We start from the raw sequence: 16,174 nt of genomic DNA on the forward strand, positions 1-16,174 counted from the left end.
GAAATGCTTGGGGTTGGCCTGGGATGTTGGGACCATGTCACTCATGTACTCGCCAGCACTTGAACCTTCAGTAGATTCTGGTTATTTGCTTTTGGGGTAGTTTGTTAGTAACATTTGAGATGTTGTTTATGCTTCACTATGTAACCACACACCAGGCAGTACTTCACTGGTGACACAATGAGCTTTGGATTAGATGTGACAAATACACTTCAGCTTTCTGTTGGTATGGCTTCAACCAGCAAAGTTCTTGTCCTGATTTCACAACATCTTCGCTGTGATCTGCCTGTATTGCTCGCAAGACAAAGCTTATCACTGTGCCTCTACACATGACAAATTCAATTCAGTGACTTCAGTTTTAATAGGGCTTCTTGATGCCAAACTGGGTCGAATGTAACCTTACTGTCAAGGGCTGTCCCTCTCTCTTCTCTCCTCCCCTCACCTCTGCAATTCAGCTATTTTGTCTATCTATAGACAGAGGCTATAGTGAAATGAGGAGCTGAGTGGCCAGGTAGAACCTGAACTGGGTGACAGTGAGCAGGTTTTGTTTTAGTAACTGTTAATCAGTGAAGTGGTTGAAAGAGGTTATGGAGAAGACGAAGGTGTTAATTGGCCAGGTCGTATTGGTCATGTTTTGTGTTCAAGACATGTATTGGCGATTTTACTCAATGCTGGTAATTGCAATGTTGATCTACTAGAATAGTTTTGTTAGAAGCATGGCAAATTCCAGAGCATGTTCTGAGTGCTGTTGGAGCCCAAACTCTTTGTAGTATGCTGTGTCTTCATGTATATCTTGATATCACTTTGCCAGTCTCCAATCAACTTAATTCAAATGTTGCTGGGGATCTTAGGCATCCATCCACTTCACATCACTAGCTGAACATGGGTACAGAAGCATCATTTTTTCCCTTGTATCAGGCTCTTTGCCCAATCCCATCCCAATGAATTATTTATGGAGTGAAATTGAGTTATACAATTCACCACTGGATGTGGCAGGATTGCACATGTTGCATCTCATCTTTATTCTAAAACTGCTTAACCTTGTGCATGCTGTTTCCATTGTTTTGTATCTTGCTCAGGTTGATGCCTCTTTTGGGCTATACCTTGCATTCCTGCTCCCCTCATTTGAATCAGGGTGATCTACTGGTTTGGTGCAAGAATTGGGGAATCTAGCAGGAAGAAGTTCATTTGGATTGAGAAAAATTTGGCTGATGTCATTGTACCTCATGTCCAGTTTTAAGTTGCTAGATCTAGTAACTGTTGACCTGTAGCATTGTAGTATCATAGTACATGGAGTGTATCCACTGTAAAAACAGGACTTTGCCCACAGCATAGTCCTTGGGAGGCAATCAAGCAAATACTACCTATTGACTGTCAGAGATGCAGCTGCCAGTGAGACCAAGATAATTCTGATCTAAATTTCAGCATTTAAAGATCCTGGTATAAGTAGACAATCTATCACCTCTTCTACCAACCACAGGAATTTACTGCTGCTATACTAACTGCTGTGTACACACCACCACAAGGAAACTTTGAGGAAGCTCTGGATGTGCTGTACTCCACTAATTCTCTGGAGGTGGCACACCTCAAGGCCCTGTTTGTGACTGGCAGCTTCAATCAAGCCAATCAAAGGAAGATGTTGCCCAAGTACCACCTGAATATTTACCTGCCTTACCAGGGGCCCAAACATTTTAGGCCACTGCTTACATGACTGAAAGATGCGTATCACTTCATCCCTGTCCTCATTTTAAGGAACTCTGACCACAATGTGTTTCTTCTCCCAGCTTACAGGCAAAAGCAGGAGAGAGACGCACCTCCCCCCCCCGCCCCCCAAGTTGGATAAGTTCATCACCGTCTGACTTTATCAGCAGGTGTATGGAGGATGACAAAGTCACTCTGGGTGTTCCCCCAACAGCAAACCCTGGATGAATCGGGACATAAAGAACCTGCTAAACACTAGGCATGAGGCCTTCAGATCAGGCGACCCACTCTAATATGAGGAATCCAAGTATGACTTTGAGTTATTAAGACAGTCAAGGACCAATACATATCCAAACTAGAGACCCAGACAGACTCTGGGACTATGGCAAGGACAGAATGCCATCGCAGGTTCTTAAAAAGAGTGTGTAACATAGCAGATGATCCCTTCCAGATCATCTCAACGCTTGCTTTGAGCGGTGACACCTATTCTGACTAACCTATCCCAACAGTCGCTGCATCAGAGGTCTCATCAGTTTTCCTTCATGTGAACCCAAGGAAAGTGATGGGACCAGACTGAGTAATCAGGCTGTGCACTCTGCATGAGCAGATCAACTGGCAGAGGTCTTCTCTGGTGTCTTCACCCTCTTCCTGCAGCAGGCCACTGACTCTGCCTGTTTCAAGAGGGCCAACATCATCCCTGTGCTTAAGAAGGCTCATACAGCATGCCTCAACGACTACTGCCCAGTGGCCCTAACCTTGGTCATGAAGTGCTTTGAAAGGCTGGTCCTGGTATTAGTTGACTCCAGCCTCCCCACTACTATTGACCCACTCCAATTTGCCTATCTGGCCAACAGATTAACGTCAAATGCCGTATCACTTGCCCTTCACTCCTCCCTAGAACATCTTGACCCCAAGAGCAGCTATGTTACAATCCCACTCATTGACTTCAGGTCAGCTTTCAACACTATTATCCCCTTGAGGCTGATTAAACGTTGTGATCTCTGACTAAGCCCCACTCTGCAACTAGATCCTCAGTTTCCTGACCCACAGGCCTCAGTCAAGATTGGGACAATATTTCATGCTCACTAACACTCAATACTGGAGCCCCCTGGGGTGTGTACTCAGTCCCCTAGTATACTCTCTGTATACCCATGACTGTTGCCAAATACCAGATTAATGCCATTTGCAAGTTCGCTGATGACATAACCATAGTTGGTTGAATTTCCAATGGCAATGAAGCAAACTACAGATCGGAGGTAGAACACCTGGAAAAGTGGTACACTGAGAACAACCTTCAATGCTGGCAAAAACAAGGAACTCATTTATTGACTTTTGGCAGGCATAACAAGGGTGTTTGGCATGCAAACGGTTAACACTACTCCACATCCACTCAATGGTGTGGGGGCATGACCCAACACAAGCAATTGTCAGTTCTGTCTTGAGGCCCACGGTACTGACAGGTGTCTGCAGTTCAGTAAGGATTTTTTTCATTACACAGTTAAACTGTCACTTTCAAAGTTTGAAAAATTCCCAAAACCACCTGGTCCTAGCGGTTTTGGATAAAGCTTTGTCGACCTGTCTGCCACTGAGGGCAGGGAGACAGGTAAGTGAAATTAAGGATTTTGAGGACTCTGAATTTGCATCCAGTTCAAATAGTTCTAGTACCTCTGGTATCCACGAAGTGGAATCCACCAGTTTCTAAATCTAAATCAGCTTAGGACTTCACAGGCTTCTAGCGATTTTGAGTAATTGTTCATTGTAAATGTCAACTTCTATCGCTATTCTCAAAGTGACCTGTCAACGTGTAATTCCGGTTTTATGCTGCTTCCTCTTGTCTCAACCCATAGCTTCAGACCTTGATCCAGGTCAGAAAATCTAGCACAGGATCAAAACTGGCCAGCCATGGTTTCTCTGCAACTAAGGTTACCTTTAATTACTGTTGTCCTCATGATATTTGTGGCACTTTTCACACATTTTGAATGTCAGAAAGTAACTTTATTAATTATGGTGTGCTTTCTTCTGGAGTTAAAATATTACTTAGCATCTTGTGAAAATAGCTCCACAGCAGGGTGATCCTGTGGAACTGAGATTTGAGTGCTGGAGGTTGCATTGTAGAATAGATTTCTGGTTTACATTTTCAAAATCAAACAAGTGACACTTAGCATCTGGTGAGCACTGCAGTTTGGAAACTCAGGGTTTGAGCTGCCACATTACAACTGTTTGGGTGTTAATTATGTACGTACTTGTGTAGTTTACAAGGTGAGGATGTAGGTGGAGGGCCTATCAGATGTACTTGTAACTTGTGCAGAGATGTACAAGGTTCTGAATGACACTGCTTTCAGAAAAGAGGGATGATGCAGGTGTTCTTGGAGTGAAATAATTAAGATATGGGATGCTTTAGGGAGAGGTATTAAAGACAAAAACAGGATGTCAGTTGGGTTACAGCTGTAGTTCTGGTTGCCTATGCATAAGGGCTCTGGCGAGTGGAGGAGATTTAAAGCAATATTGTCTCTGCTTGAATTGTAGCTGGGGGAGACTGGTAGGTTAGAGGTGTTTCCTTTTTAGAACCGAGGAGGCTGAGAATTTTGAGCTTTCCTGGTTTGAGGTCTATCACCTTGCAGTGTAGATTTCAAATGATGAAAAGCATTTTCTTCAAAGATTGTAGGATATCCTACTTTAATGCCTGATACCTGATTTGATAATTTGATTTAATGATTTGATACCTGAAATAAACAGTCAACTCAATTCAAAGGAGCTGGGGGTCTCCACCCAAAATATTATGGAGAGAAGGCAGGAATAGGATACTGATTAAGGATCAGTCATGATTATATTGAATGGTGGTGCAGGCTCGAAGGGCAGAATGGTCTACTCCTGCACCTGTTGTCTAAAGTACTGTAATCTGCAAGGCTTTGGTGCCACTGTGGCATCAGAATGGGCTAATTTTCAACAGCTGGTGCAGGCACAAGACCCTGGCTGCTTTTCTGTGCCATAACTCTTCAATGCTGCTTAATCTTCCATCTTTAAGACCACAATCAGGAGAAGGCTTTTCTCTTGCCCCAACCTGCTTTTTTTTTCTTGCTCCACATCCCCTTGCTTTCTCCCACCCCCACTGATAAATCTTTCTTTTACCAAATGCACTACCTCATTTTATTGAAATTAAATTGCATCTGTAATTCTTCAGCCCATTGACCCAATTGATCAAGATTTGTGTAATCTAATGTTGTTTACTGTCGACCATACCATTAACTTTGGTGTCAGTTGCAAACTTACAAACCATGCCTCCTATAATAGGAGAAAGTGAGGACTATAGATGCTGGAGATTAGAGAGTGTGGTGCTAGAAAAGCACAACAGGTCAGGCAGCATCAGAGGAGCAGGAGAATCTAAGTTTCGAGCAAAAGTCATTCCAGATGCTGGAGTGGTGCTGGAAAAGCACAGCAGTTCAGGCAGCATCCGAGGATCAGTAAAACTGACATTTCGGGTTCCTGATCAAGGGCTTTTGCCCAAAATATCTATTTTACTGCTCGGATGCTGCCTGAACTGCTGTGCTTTTCCAGCACCACTCTAATCTAGACTCTGGTTTCCAGCATTTGCAGTCATTGTTTTTACCCATTCTATATGCTGCCTGACCTGTGCTTTTCCAGCACCCCACACATGACACATGCCTCCTGTTTCTCAACTAAATCTTTGTAAAGGACAAAAGCAAACACTGCTGGCCCCAGGTCTCCAGTCCAAATGGCAACTCTCCACCACACTCTTACTGTCAAGTCAATTTTTGTATTCAATTGGTAAGCTCACCCTGAATCTGTGATCTAACCATACTAATTAGCCTACCATATGGAATCTTATGAAAGGTTTTACTGAAGTCAAAACAAACAACCTCTGAGGGTCTAACCTTATCTCCTGGAGTAGGTTGAACCTGAACCCAGGATTTCTGTTTTGAGGGAGGGACACCACCACGGCACAGTAGGAGCCCTATAAATTATTGAGCTGTACTGCACTAAAACAAGCCTTTTAGTCCAACTTGTCCATGACAATCCGATGTCCTAGCCTAATCTAGTCCCATTTGCCAGCACTTGACCCATAACTGTCCCAAACCCTTTCTATTCCTATACCCATCCAAATACCTTTTTAAATGTTTACTGTACCAGCCTCCACTACTTCATGTAGCTCATTCCATGCACTTGCCACTCTGGAAAAAGTTCTCCCTTAAGTCATCTCTTCCCAACTCCTGCCCCCACCGTTTGTTGTTTTTTCTTGTGGCTGCATGTATTGTTTGGTTTGTAATGGCTTGAAATTTTATAGCATGAAGACTTGCAAATATAAGCTGTCATCTCTTTATATCATACTGTTTTCAGATTTTTGGAATCCACCTATTCAGATGTTTCTTGGCTTAACTTGCACCTACAGAGTTAAGGTTGCCTGGCTCAGGCAAGAACACGACCACTGTGCCATGACAGCCCCACAAAATACTGTCCACAATTTTTATTTAACCTATCTTTCTAGTTGCCATATTAACATTACTCTATAAAACATGACTCTTGTGCCATGAGAGCCTTTTGATACTGTTTAAAGGTATGTTTCTTAGAGCAGCTGTGCTTGATCAGGAAGTACTTCAAATAGCACAATTAATGACCAAATTGGATATTGAAACTGTGGGGTTTTTTTCACTTAAGGTACATTGCAGCAGATTAGAGATCAAAATCAAATGCAGTACTTCAAATCATAAGAATGGCCAAGGAGTGAAAAGTTTTTTTTAAATTTGCCCAAACTGTGGAAAGAGACGCTACCTTCTGAAATTACCTTTTTTGAGAATTCAGCTGAACTAAAAGACTGACTTAGTTCTCAGATTTACAACAATGCAAAATGCTCACATCTGAGTTTTGAAAAATAGTCAGATGTACAGCATTGAAACAGACCCTTCGGTCCAAGCTGACCAGATATCCCAACCCAATCTAGTCCCGCCTGCCAGCACCCGGCCCATATCCCACCAAACCCTTCCTATTTGTATACCCATCCAAATGCCTTTTAAATGTTGCAATTGTACCAGCCTCCACCACTTCCTCTGGCAGCTCTTTCCATATCTGTACCATCCTTCCTGTGAAAAAGTTGCCCCTTGGGTCTCTCATCATTTCCCCCTCTCCATAAACCTGTGCTATCTAGTTCTGGACTCCCCGACCCCAGGGAAAAGACTTTGCCTATTTATCCTATCCATGCCCCTCATAATTTTTGTAAACCTCTATAAGGTCACCTCTCAGCTTCCGCTCCAGGGAAAATAGTCCCAGCCTGTTCAGCCTCTTCCTGTAGCTCAGATCCTCCAACCCTGGCAACATCCTTGTAAATCTTTTCTGAACCCTTTCAAGTTTCACAAGATCTTTCCGATAGGAAGGAGACCAGAATTGCACACAACATTCCAACAGCGGCCTAACCAATGTCCTGTACAGCCGCAACATGACCTTCCAACTCCTGTACTCAATACTCTGACCAATAAAGGAAAGCATACCAAACGCCGCCTTCACTATCCTATCTACCTGCGACTCCACTTTCAAGGAGCTATGAACCTGCAGTCCAAGGTCTCTTTATTCAGCAACACTCCCTAGGACCTTACCATTAAGTGTATAAGCCCTGCTAAGATTTACTTTCCCAAAATGCAGCACCTCGTATTTATCTGAATTAAACTCCATCTGCCACTTCTCAGCCCATTGGCCCATCTGGTCCAGATCCTGTTGTAATCTGAGGTCACCCTCTTTGCTGTCCACTGCACCTCCCAATTTTGGTGTCATCTGTGCAAACTTACTAACACTACCTCTTCAGCTTGCATCCAAATCATTCATGTAAATGACAAAAAGTAGAGGGCCCAGCACTGATCTTTGTGGCACTCCACTGGTCACAGGCCTCCAGTCTGAAAAACAACCCTCCACCACCACCACCACCACCACCACCACCACCCCTCTGTCTTCTACCTTTCGGCCGGTTGTGTATCCAAATGGCTTGTTCTCCTAACATTGCTAATAAGTCTCCCGTTGGGAAACTTGTTGACCGCCTTACTGAAGTCCATATTGATCGCATCTACTGCTCTGCCCTCGTTTTGAAGGTGCAGGCTAAATATGCAACATGCAAGCTGAAATCCTGCTGTCAGCATCTGAACACTTGAATATGTTGAGGTTTACAGAATGATTAAAGCTACAGTTTTGCTATCAGATAAACAGTACCAAGATAGTACAGTTTATTGCCTCTGAAAAGCAATCTCTTTCGAACAATTTTGAGCTTCTGTAATCAAGCTAATTTCAATATCTGTGGATAATCAAATTTCCTGGAAATCATGTCACATAACATGGCCTCTGTTGTAAGGAAGTACATAATTATTGCAACATGAGCCATTTTGTCAACCTTTTAGCATGGGTAGGAAATGTTTTTGGCAAATAGGGATCCAGAGTAGGAAATGCATCTTGTTAAGGGACTGGCAAGATGCCTCTGTGCCACAGGGGTCAATATTAGGGCCTCAACACTCCATTTTACAAATTGTTTGGATGAGATTGAAGGTGTGGCTGTAATATTTCCTGATGAAACAAAGGTGGGTAGGAAGTCAGTGTGAAGTGAACATGAGCCTACAAAAAAAAAAGGGGGGGGGGAAGAATTGATGTGGGCAAAGATCTGGCAAATGCAGTACAATATGGCAAAGTGTAACATGTCTCTTCCTGCCAAAAGAGACTCAAAATTAATATGGTTCAAAGATTTAGGTGTCTTAGTGCATGAATCACAGTTCACGTGGGTACAACCAAGTAATTGGGCAAACTAATTGAATCCTATGTTTAGTGTGTGGAATTAAATGCAAAAGTATGTATCTGTTTGAGGGTATTAGTGAGACAGCATCTAGAGTACTGTTTACTGTAATAGTATTGCTTAGATGTTGTTGCATTAGCAGTTCAGAACAAATGATCACCTTTTTATGCAACATTAGATATGGAGTGTCTGTATTGTCTGGAATTAAGATGCAGGTGTCTTAATTTAAACACTTGAGGTGACTTGATTAGATATTGGAAGGATGTTATCCTCTAAGGAGAATCTAGTTAGTCATGATTTCAAGTGGGTAACTTTTCAACTGATTGTAGGGGAATTCTACTGTTCCCCTACATCAGTTGAAAAGTTACCCACTTGAAATCAAGTTCAACTTGCATTAGCCATAATCTGGAGCATGCTGAGTAGTCTCCTTGAGTGGGATTGAACTGCAACTGCTTAGGACAAAGGTAAGTGCATATGCAGAACATCTGGAAAATGAATGATTAAACTGTTTGTCACTTTGGGCCTTCTCTTAGTGTATTTTGATCATACAGAAGCTAAAAGGGAGATCTTGAAGTCTGTTTGCTGCAGTTATTATCAGATTCTACCATTTGAGGATTAACTTTCTTCGAAGAAGCGATGGAAACCAAAATGGTGGCAAACTTTTGGTTTCGTTGTGTTGCATTTTTTTACCAGCTGTTAAATTAAAAGTGCCTTACTCATCTGATAAAAGAACTATTTGAAAATTTGATACTTAACCAGTTGAACAAAATTCAGTTGTTGCAATATAGGTGATGCATTTGTCTTGTTTTGAGTTTAAATGCAATGGCACTGCAGCTGATGTTGAATTGAATCAAATGTTTTGCCTATAAATGATGTCTGGAATTATTGAAGAAATGTTCATTTTTCATATCCAGCCCTGGAGCCAATGTATGTTTGGCTGTTGTATATTCAGCTGCTACAGAAGTAAGCAGTGAAACTTAAATTTTCCTGAAGAAAACAATGCCCATATCTGATTAAAACAAGCTGGTAGCCAGAAGGACAGCAAGGCAAGGTTGTTAAATGGAACAACTGAAGAGATTTAAGATATTTAAAGGCAAATTTTATTTGCTCCGTACAATCAATTTGTAGTATTGAACACAGTCGAGAAATCCAGTTGCTCAACCCTTTTTTTTTTGGTTATGCTTGAAAAGCTCTCCTATCATAGTCATTGGATGAATCGTGACATCGAACACTTCTTCCGCCGCCTCCGAGCTTGCTTTCACAATCAGGACTCCCGCCCACCTTCCGCGGACCCCTTCGCCCACCTCCAACACACTGCATCCACCTGGACGCCATGCACTGGCCTATTACCTGCCCTTGACCTCTTCATTTCCAACTGCCACCAGGGCATCAACCATCTCAACCTATCTACCTCCTTCCCCACTCCAACCCCTCACCCTCGCAATGTGCAGCCCTCCAATCCCTCTGACCCCCAACCTCACCATCAAGCCAGCAGATAAAGGGGGTTCAGTGGTAGTCTGGTGTGCTGACCTCTACATTGCTGAAGCCAAATGCCAACTCGAGGGCACCTCTTCCTACTGTCCCCTCGACCATGCCCTCACCCCATCACCAAACAATCATCTCCCAGACCATACAGAACCTCATCACCTCAGGAGATCTTCCAACCTCAGTCTGGGAACCCCGCACTGCCCGGTTCTACCTCCTTCCCAAGATCCACAAGCCTGACCACCCTGGCCGACCCATTGTCTCAGCATGCTCCTGCTCCACTGAACTCCTCTCCGACCTACCTCGACACTATCCTATCCCCCCTAGTCCAGGAACTCCCCACATACGTTCGAGACACCACCCACGCCCTCCACCTCCTCCAAGACTTCCGTTTCCCCGGCCCCCAACGCCTCATCTTCACCATGGATATCCAATCCCTCTACACCTCCATTCGCCATTACCAGGGCCTCCACATCCTCCGTTTTCATCTCCAGACGTCCCCAACAGTACCCTTCCACCGACACTCATTCGTTTGGCCGAACTGCTCCTCACCCGTAACAATTTCCCCTTCGAATCCTCCCACTTCCTTCCTACCAAAGGGGTAGCCATGGGCGCACATATGGGCCCCAGCTACGCCTGTCTCTTTATTGGCTACATAGAATAGTTGATCTTCTGTAATTGCACCGACACCACTTCTCACCTCTTCCTCTGCTACATTGACTGCATTGGCGCCACCTCGTGCTCCCGCGAGGAGGTTGAGCAATTCCTCAACTTCACCAACACATTCCACCCTGACCTTAAATTTACCTGGACCATCTCTGACACCTCGCTCCCCTTCCTGGACACCTCCATCTCCATCAAGGACGACTGACTTGATACTGACATTTTTTACAAACCCACCGACTCCCACAGCTACCTGGATTACACCTCTTCCCACCCTACCTCTTGCAAAAATGCCATCCCGTATTTCCAATTCCTCTGCCTCTCCTGTATCTGCTCCCAGGAGGACCAGTTCCACAGAGCACACCAGATGGCCTCCTTTAGGGACTGCAGTTTCCCTTCCCACATGGTTAAAGATGCCCTCCAACGCATCTCGTCCACATCCCGCAACTCTGCCATCAGACCCTACCCCTCCAACTGTAACAAGGACAGAACACCCCTGGTGCTCAGCTTCCAACCTACCAACCTTCACATAAACCAAATCATCCGCCTATATTTCCACCACATCCAAAAAGACCCCACCACCAGGGATATATTTCCCTCCCCACCCCTTTCTGCTTTCCGCAAAGACCGTTCCCTCCGTGACTACCTAATCAGGTCCACTCCCCCTACAACCCACCTTCCTGGCACATTCCCCTGCCACTGCAGGAACTGTAAAACCTGTGCCCACACCACCTCCCTCACCTCTATCCAAGGCCCTAAAGGAGCTTTCCACATCCATCAAAGCTTTACCTGCACATCCACTAATATTGTTTATTGTATCCATTGCTCCCGATGCGATCTCCTTTTTTTCTCTGGGGAGACTGGACGCCTCCTAGCAGAGTGCTTTAGGGAACATCTCCGGGACACCTGCATATCCACTAATATCATTTATTGTATCCGTTACTCCCGATGCGGTCTCCTCTACATTGGGGAGACTGGGCGCCTCCTAGCAGAGCGCTTTAGGGAACATCTCCAGGACACCTGCACCAATCGACCATATGGCCCTGTGGCCCAACATTTCAACTCCCCCTCCCACTCTGCTGAGGACATGGAGGTCCTGGGCCTCCTTCACCGCCGCTCCCTCACCACCCAATGCCTGGAGGATGAACGCCTCATCTTCCACCTCGGAACAGTTCAACCCCAGGGCATCAATGTGGACTTCAACAGCTTCCTCATTTTCCCTTTTTCTCTTTCTCTCTCTTCTCTTTCTCTTCCCCCGCCCCCCCCCCCCCCACCTCACCCTACTTCCAAACTTCCAGCTCTGCACTGTCCCCATGACTTGTCCTACCTGCCTAGCTTTTCCACCTAACCACTCCACCCTCCTCCCTGACCTATCGCCTTTATCCCCTCCCCCACTTGCCTATTGTACTCTATGCTACTTTCTCCCCACCCTCCTCTAGCTTATCTCTCCACCTTTCCGGCTCTCTTCCTTTAATTCCTGATGAAGGGCTTTTGCCCGAAATGTCGATTTTACTGCTCCTCAGATGCTGCCTGAACTGCTGTGCTCTTCCAGCACCACTAATCCAGAATCGAAGAATCTCTCCATCTTTCTTTGAAGTTGAAATCCAACAGGGCAAGTGTTGTCAATGCTGAACCACAAGAATAGTCATTCCTTTTATTTCTGCTTCAGGCAGTTGAATTGTGCACCCAACAGTAGCCTGTGAGATTGTGAATAACTTTTGTAAATCCCATTCAAATGAACAGCTCTTCATATATGAAGTAGTATCTTAAGCAGTGGTGTAAAAGTTTGTCTAATCTTAATGCAGAAGTACTAAAATTTATAGATTGCAGTTTTGACATCAAAATTGGGTCAGTTTGAGTGATGCAAGGCCAGTATGAACTGTCAATTTGTGAAATATTTGAATATGTAGCTCAGTGTCTCAGTAGCTGAACATGAATTATTAATAGCCTTGTGGGCTACTTGTGGAACACCAGTTACTGTTGGTATTGCTGGAGATATTGAACTACATTAGAGCTAGTCCAAATAATTCTGCTGAATGTTATCTCTGAAAGCTTTTGGGGGTGCATCTGTACCACATTTTCATGCTGAAAAGCATTGATATCTTACAGCTGATACCATTTTTGTTACTGGGATGAGAGCTTTGGCTGGATCAGGTATGCCAAAATCCTATTTGGGAAGGAGTTCAAGGGTTTTCACCCTGTGACACTGAAGGAATAGTGATGTACTTTCAAGTCTGGACAGAGTGGCTTGGAGGGGAATGTAGAGCAATGTATGAGGTGAGTTAGTGCATCTTTTAAATAGTAAACAGGGAGTGAATGGTTGTCACATCTGCAAACAGTGTAGCAAAATGCTTTCCTCCTAGATGGAGGCAAGCTTCTTGTGTTGGAGTTGCACTCATCCAGTGAAGTGGATAGTAGTCCATCACACTCCAGACTTGTGCCTTGTCGATAGTGAACAGGCTTGGAGTTGAGCTGCAGTTACTCCATGATTAGTATTCTTTGCCTCTGATCTATTGCAACCACTGTATGTGATGAGTACTGATCAGTTTTTGATCATCGTAATGCTAGATGTTTGTGATGAGTAGGTTCTCCTTGAGCTGGTCATTTTGTGTAACCTGAACATCGCCATTTGTTTAGGCCAAACCTGATATATTTCCCAGGTCCTGTGGCATCTGGGCTTGGACTGTTTTTGTTTATGGATTTGCAAATGGGGTTGAACATCATGCAATCAATGCCTCAGTTTTCCCCTTGACAGAGGGGGTAGGTCATTGAAACAGCTGGTAAAGGTTGGGGTCTCTGACACTACACTGAAGGAACTCCTGCAGACCTGTCTTGGAGCTGAGATGTTTGTAAATGTTGGAGGTCAACCATCCATCTCTCCCTAATTCCCATTGACATTTTACTTGGGGCCCTGCATGTGGTAGGTGGTCATGTGCAAGTTTCCATGTCAGTTTTGACCTGCTGTGAGATCCTTAGGATCTAAATCAGTGAGGACTCTAGTCATCTCAAGGTCTGCACTCCTGACCATAAAGCACTGTACTGCTCCCTCTGGGTAGATGTCACTGGATGAGTTGTTTGGCATCAGCAGTGCATGGTGTGATTTCATCAGTCAGATTCAGGCTGTTGTTGAATTGATCTGAAACCGCTTTGGCACTCCTTTTTATGTATAAGACTTTGTGAGGTCATCAGGGTTGAGGTTGCTGTTTTGTCCCATGCTCAAAGGTCTCATTTCTCTTTTTTGCTTTCAAAAAAAGTTGTTTTGGACCAGAGGGATTTCCTAGGTCAGTTATAGAATTGTAAGATTTTGTCAGAAGTAAGCATTCAGTCCATACTGCTAATGTGGTGGATGGGCTGATCCTCAATTCTACACTTTACCTCTTTTTTTTTTTCCCCCCCCGATGACTCTTGAGCCCCTCACTGATCAAACTAGCCGCTATGTTCAAGAATCCCACAGATTGACCACCATCAGCAAATCCCTCCAAATCAGTCTTAAATGTGTAACCCCCTTAATTCTGAGACTACACTCTTGACTTAGACCCTACCAGGAAGGGGAATATGCCCTTGGGATTCTTAAGGGCATTGACGCACACAGCATTTACCTTCTCAATGAGATCACTTCTCGTTCTAAACTTGAGTCTATTGTCGTCCTGTCCCCGTCCACCCCCAGTTGAAGCCAAGCACCTAGACACAGTAGTTTTTTTTTACCTCCATCTTTTGTTCCAAGCCCTGGAGGAAGAGCATGATTTGCTGTGCACAGACATGAATTCTCAGTCTTCTCTCTCAAACAGCACTTAATGAAAGTCATTTTACAGGGAGGAGCATCCAGATAAGGCAACATACATATTAAGTGACTGTTACAATCAGTGAGTGACAATAGTAAAGATTAAGCCATCTGTTACACCATGGATGATCTTAACCCTAACCAGTTTTACATAACAAATACTTTACGCCTTAACCGACCTTCCATACGGAGTGCTTCCAATATTGTTAGTGGCTCTAACTAATGAGCTTTTCACCTTGTTAACCAATTGTCCTCACCTCCAACACCCCATTGTTAACTGCAAGTTCTTACCTGATCTGAGTCCTGCTCAACTGAACCTTATTTCATGCACTCTACCCACCTGTTTATACTCTATCTACATTCTCAAGTAGAGTCCCAAACTCTGTAGCCTTTGCATAAAGAGGATAAATCCTGAAGTCCTTGCCCCTCTAACAGAAACTCAGGTTGTTTTGAGTCACTGCACATATCCAGTGAGGGTGTCCTGGAGCTCTAACATGTGATGTAAACATTAAGCCATGTGTTGCTTCTGGGAAATGTGCAGGAAGAAAAGGAAATTATTAACTCAGTTATGATTTGGGTAAGTGTTTAATGACTCTACAGGAACATTAAACTGTCTTCAAGTTGCAGAAGAGCAGTCTGAATTTGAAATGTTAACTTCAAGGGATGCAGATGAGTTGAAGATTTTATGTCCAGATATGCAATCTTGTGTATATGAGGCTAAAAAGACTAAAAGGAGCTCCAGGGTCTTTGTTCAGCGATGTTCCCCAGGACCTTGCTATCAAATGTGAGTCCTGTTCTGACTTGCCTTTCCAGGTTGGACTCTTTGGTCCATCTGATTGTACTTCAGGGTGACTCCCTTTGCTGTCCACTACACCTTTAATTTTGGTGTCATCTACAAACTTAGTAATCCTACCTCCATGATAACTTAAACCTTTTACATGACAAAAAGCAGTGGACCCAGCACTGATCCTTTGGCACACTACTAATCATTTGGCTACAGATCTGAAAAGCAACCCTCCACTCCCTCCTCTTTCTCCTCCCCCCACCCCCGTCTTCTAACGTTGAGCCCACTCTGTATCCAAATGAAATGGCTACTTCTCACTGTGTATCCCATGTGTTCTAACCTTGCTAACCAGTCTACCGTGAGGAACATTGTCAAATGCCTTACTGAAGTCCATCGCATCCACCACTCTGCCCTCATCAATCCTCTTTTTTTTTTAAAAAACTCCAGTTTTGTGCATGGGAGATGTCTCTCTAAAGTTGACTATCCCTAATCGATCATTGCCTTTGCAAATATGTATAAATCCCGTGCCTCATGATTTACTCCAACTTGTCCACTACTCACTAGTCTAGTTTCCTGGCTTTTCCATAGTGGATGTGAAAGTGGAGTCTTGTTTGGAAAGTGAAGGTGTTCGTTATGCTGGTCTTGATTGGTCAGTGCATTGTATAGGAATTGGGCAGTCTTGGTGCAGCTGTACAGGGCCTTTGCTTTGCCATTTGTGAAATTCTGGTCACCTGCTATAGCAAGGATGCTGTGAAACTAGAAAGAGTTCAGAAAAGATTTAGAACAAAAGATAGAACATTCGACACAATACAGGCTCTTCAGCCTTTGATGTTGCACTGACCGATGGAACCAGTCTGAAGCCCACCTAACTGACACAATTTCATTGTCGCCCATTTGCCTATGCAATGACCATTTAAATGCCCTTTGAAGTTAGCAAGTCTACTACTGTTGTAGGCAGTGTTCATGCCCCTACTGCTGAGTA

At 44.1% G+C, this 16,174-nt stretch overlaps 1 protein-coding gene across 4 annotated transcripts in view; it reads left to right on the plus strand.

Annotated features, from left to right (window-relative positions):
- larp4b (La ribonucleoprotein 4B) overlaps nucleotides 1-16,174 on the plus strand; it is a 139,034-nt gene that overhangs the window by 39,264 nt on the left and 83,596 nt on the right. The window lies entirely within an intron of this gene.

This window comes from Chiloscyllium punctatum, chromosome 8 (genome assembly GCF_047496795.1).
Source record: "Chiloscyllium punctatum isolate Juve2018m chromosome 8, sChiPun1.3, whole genome shotgun sequence".
In the NCBI taxonomy this organism is placed as follows: Eukaryota; Metazoa; Chordata; class Chondrichthyes; order Orectolobiformes; family Hemiscylliidae; genus Chiloscyllium; species Chiloscyllium punctatum.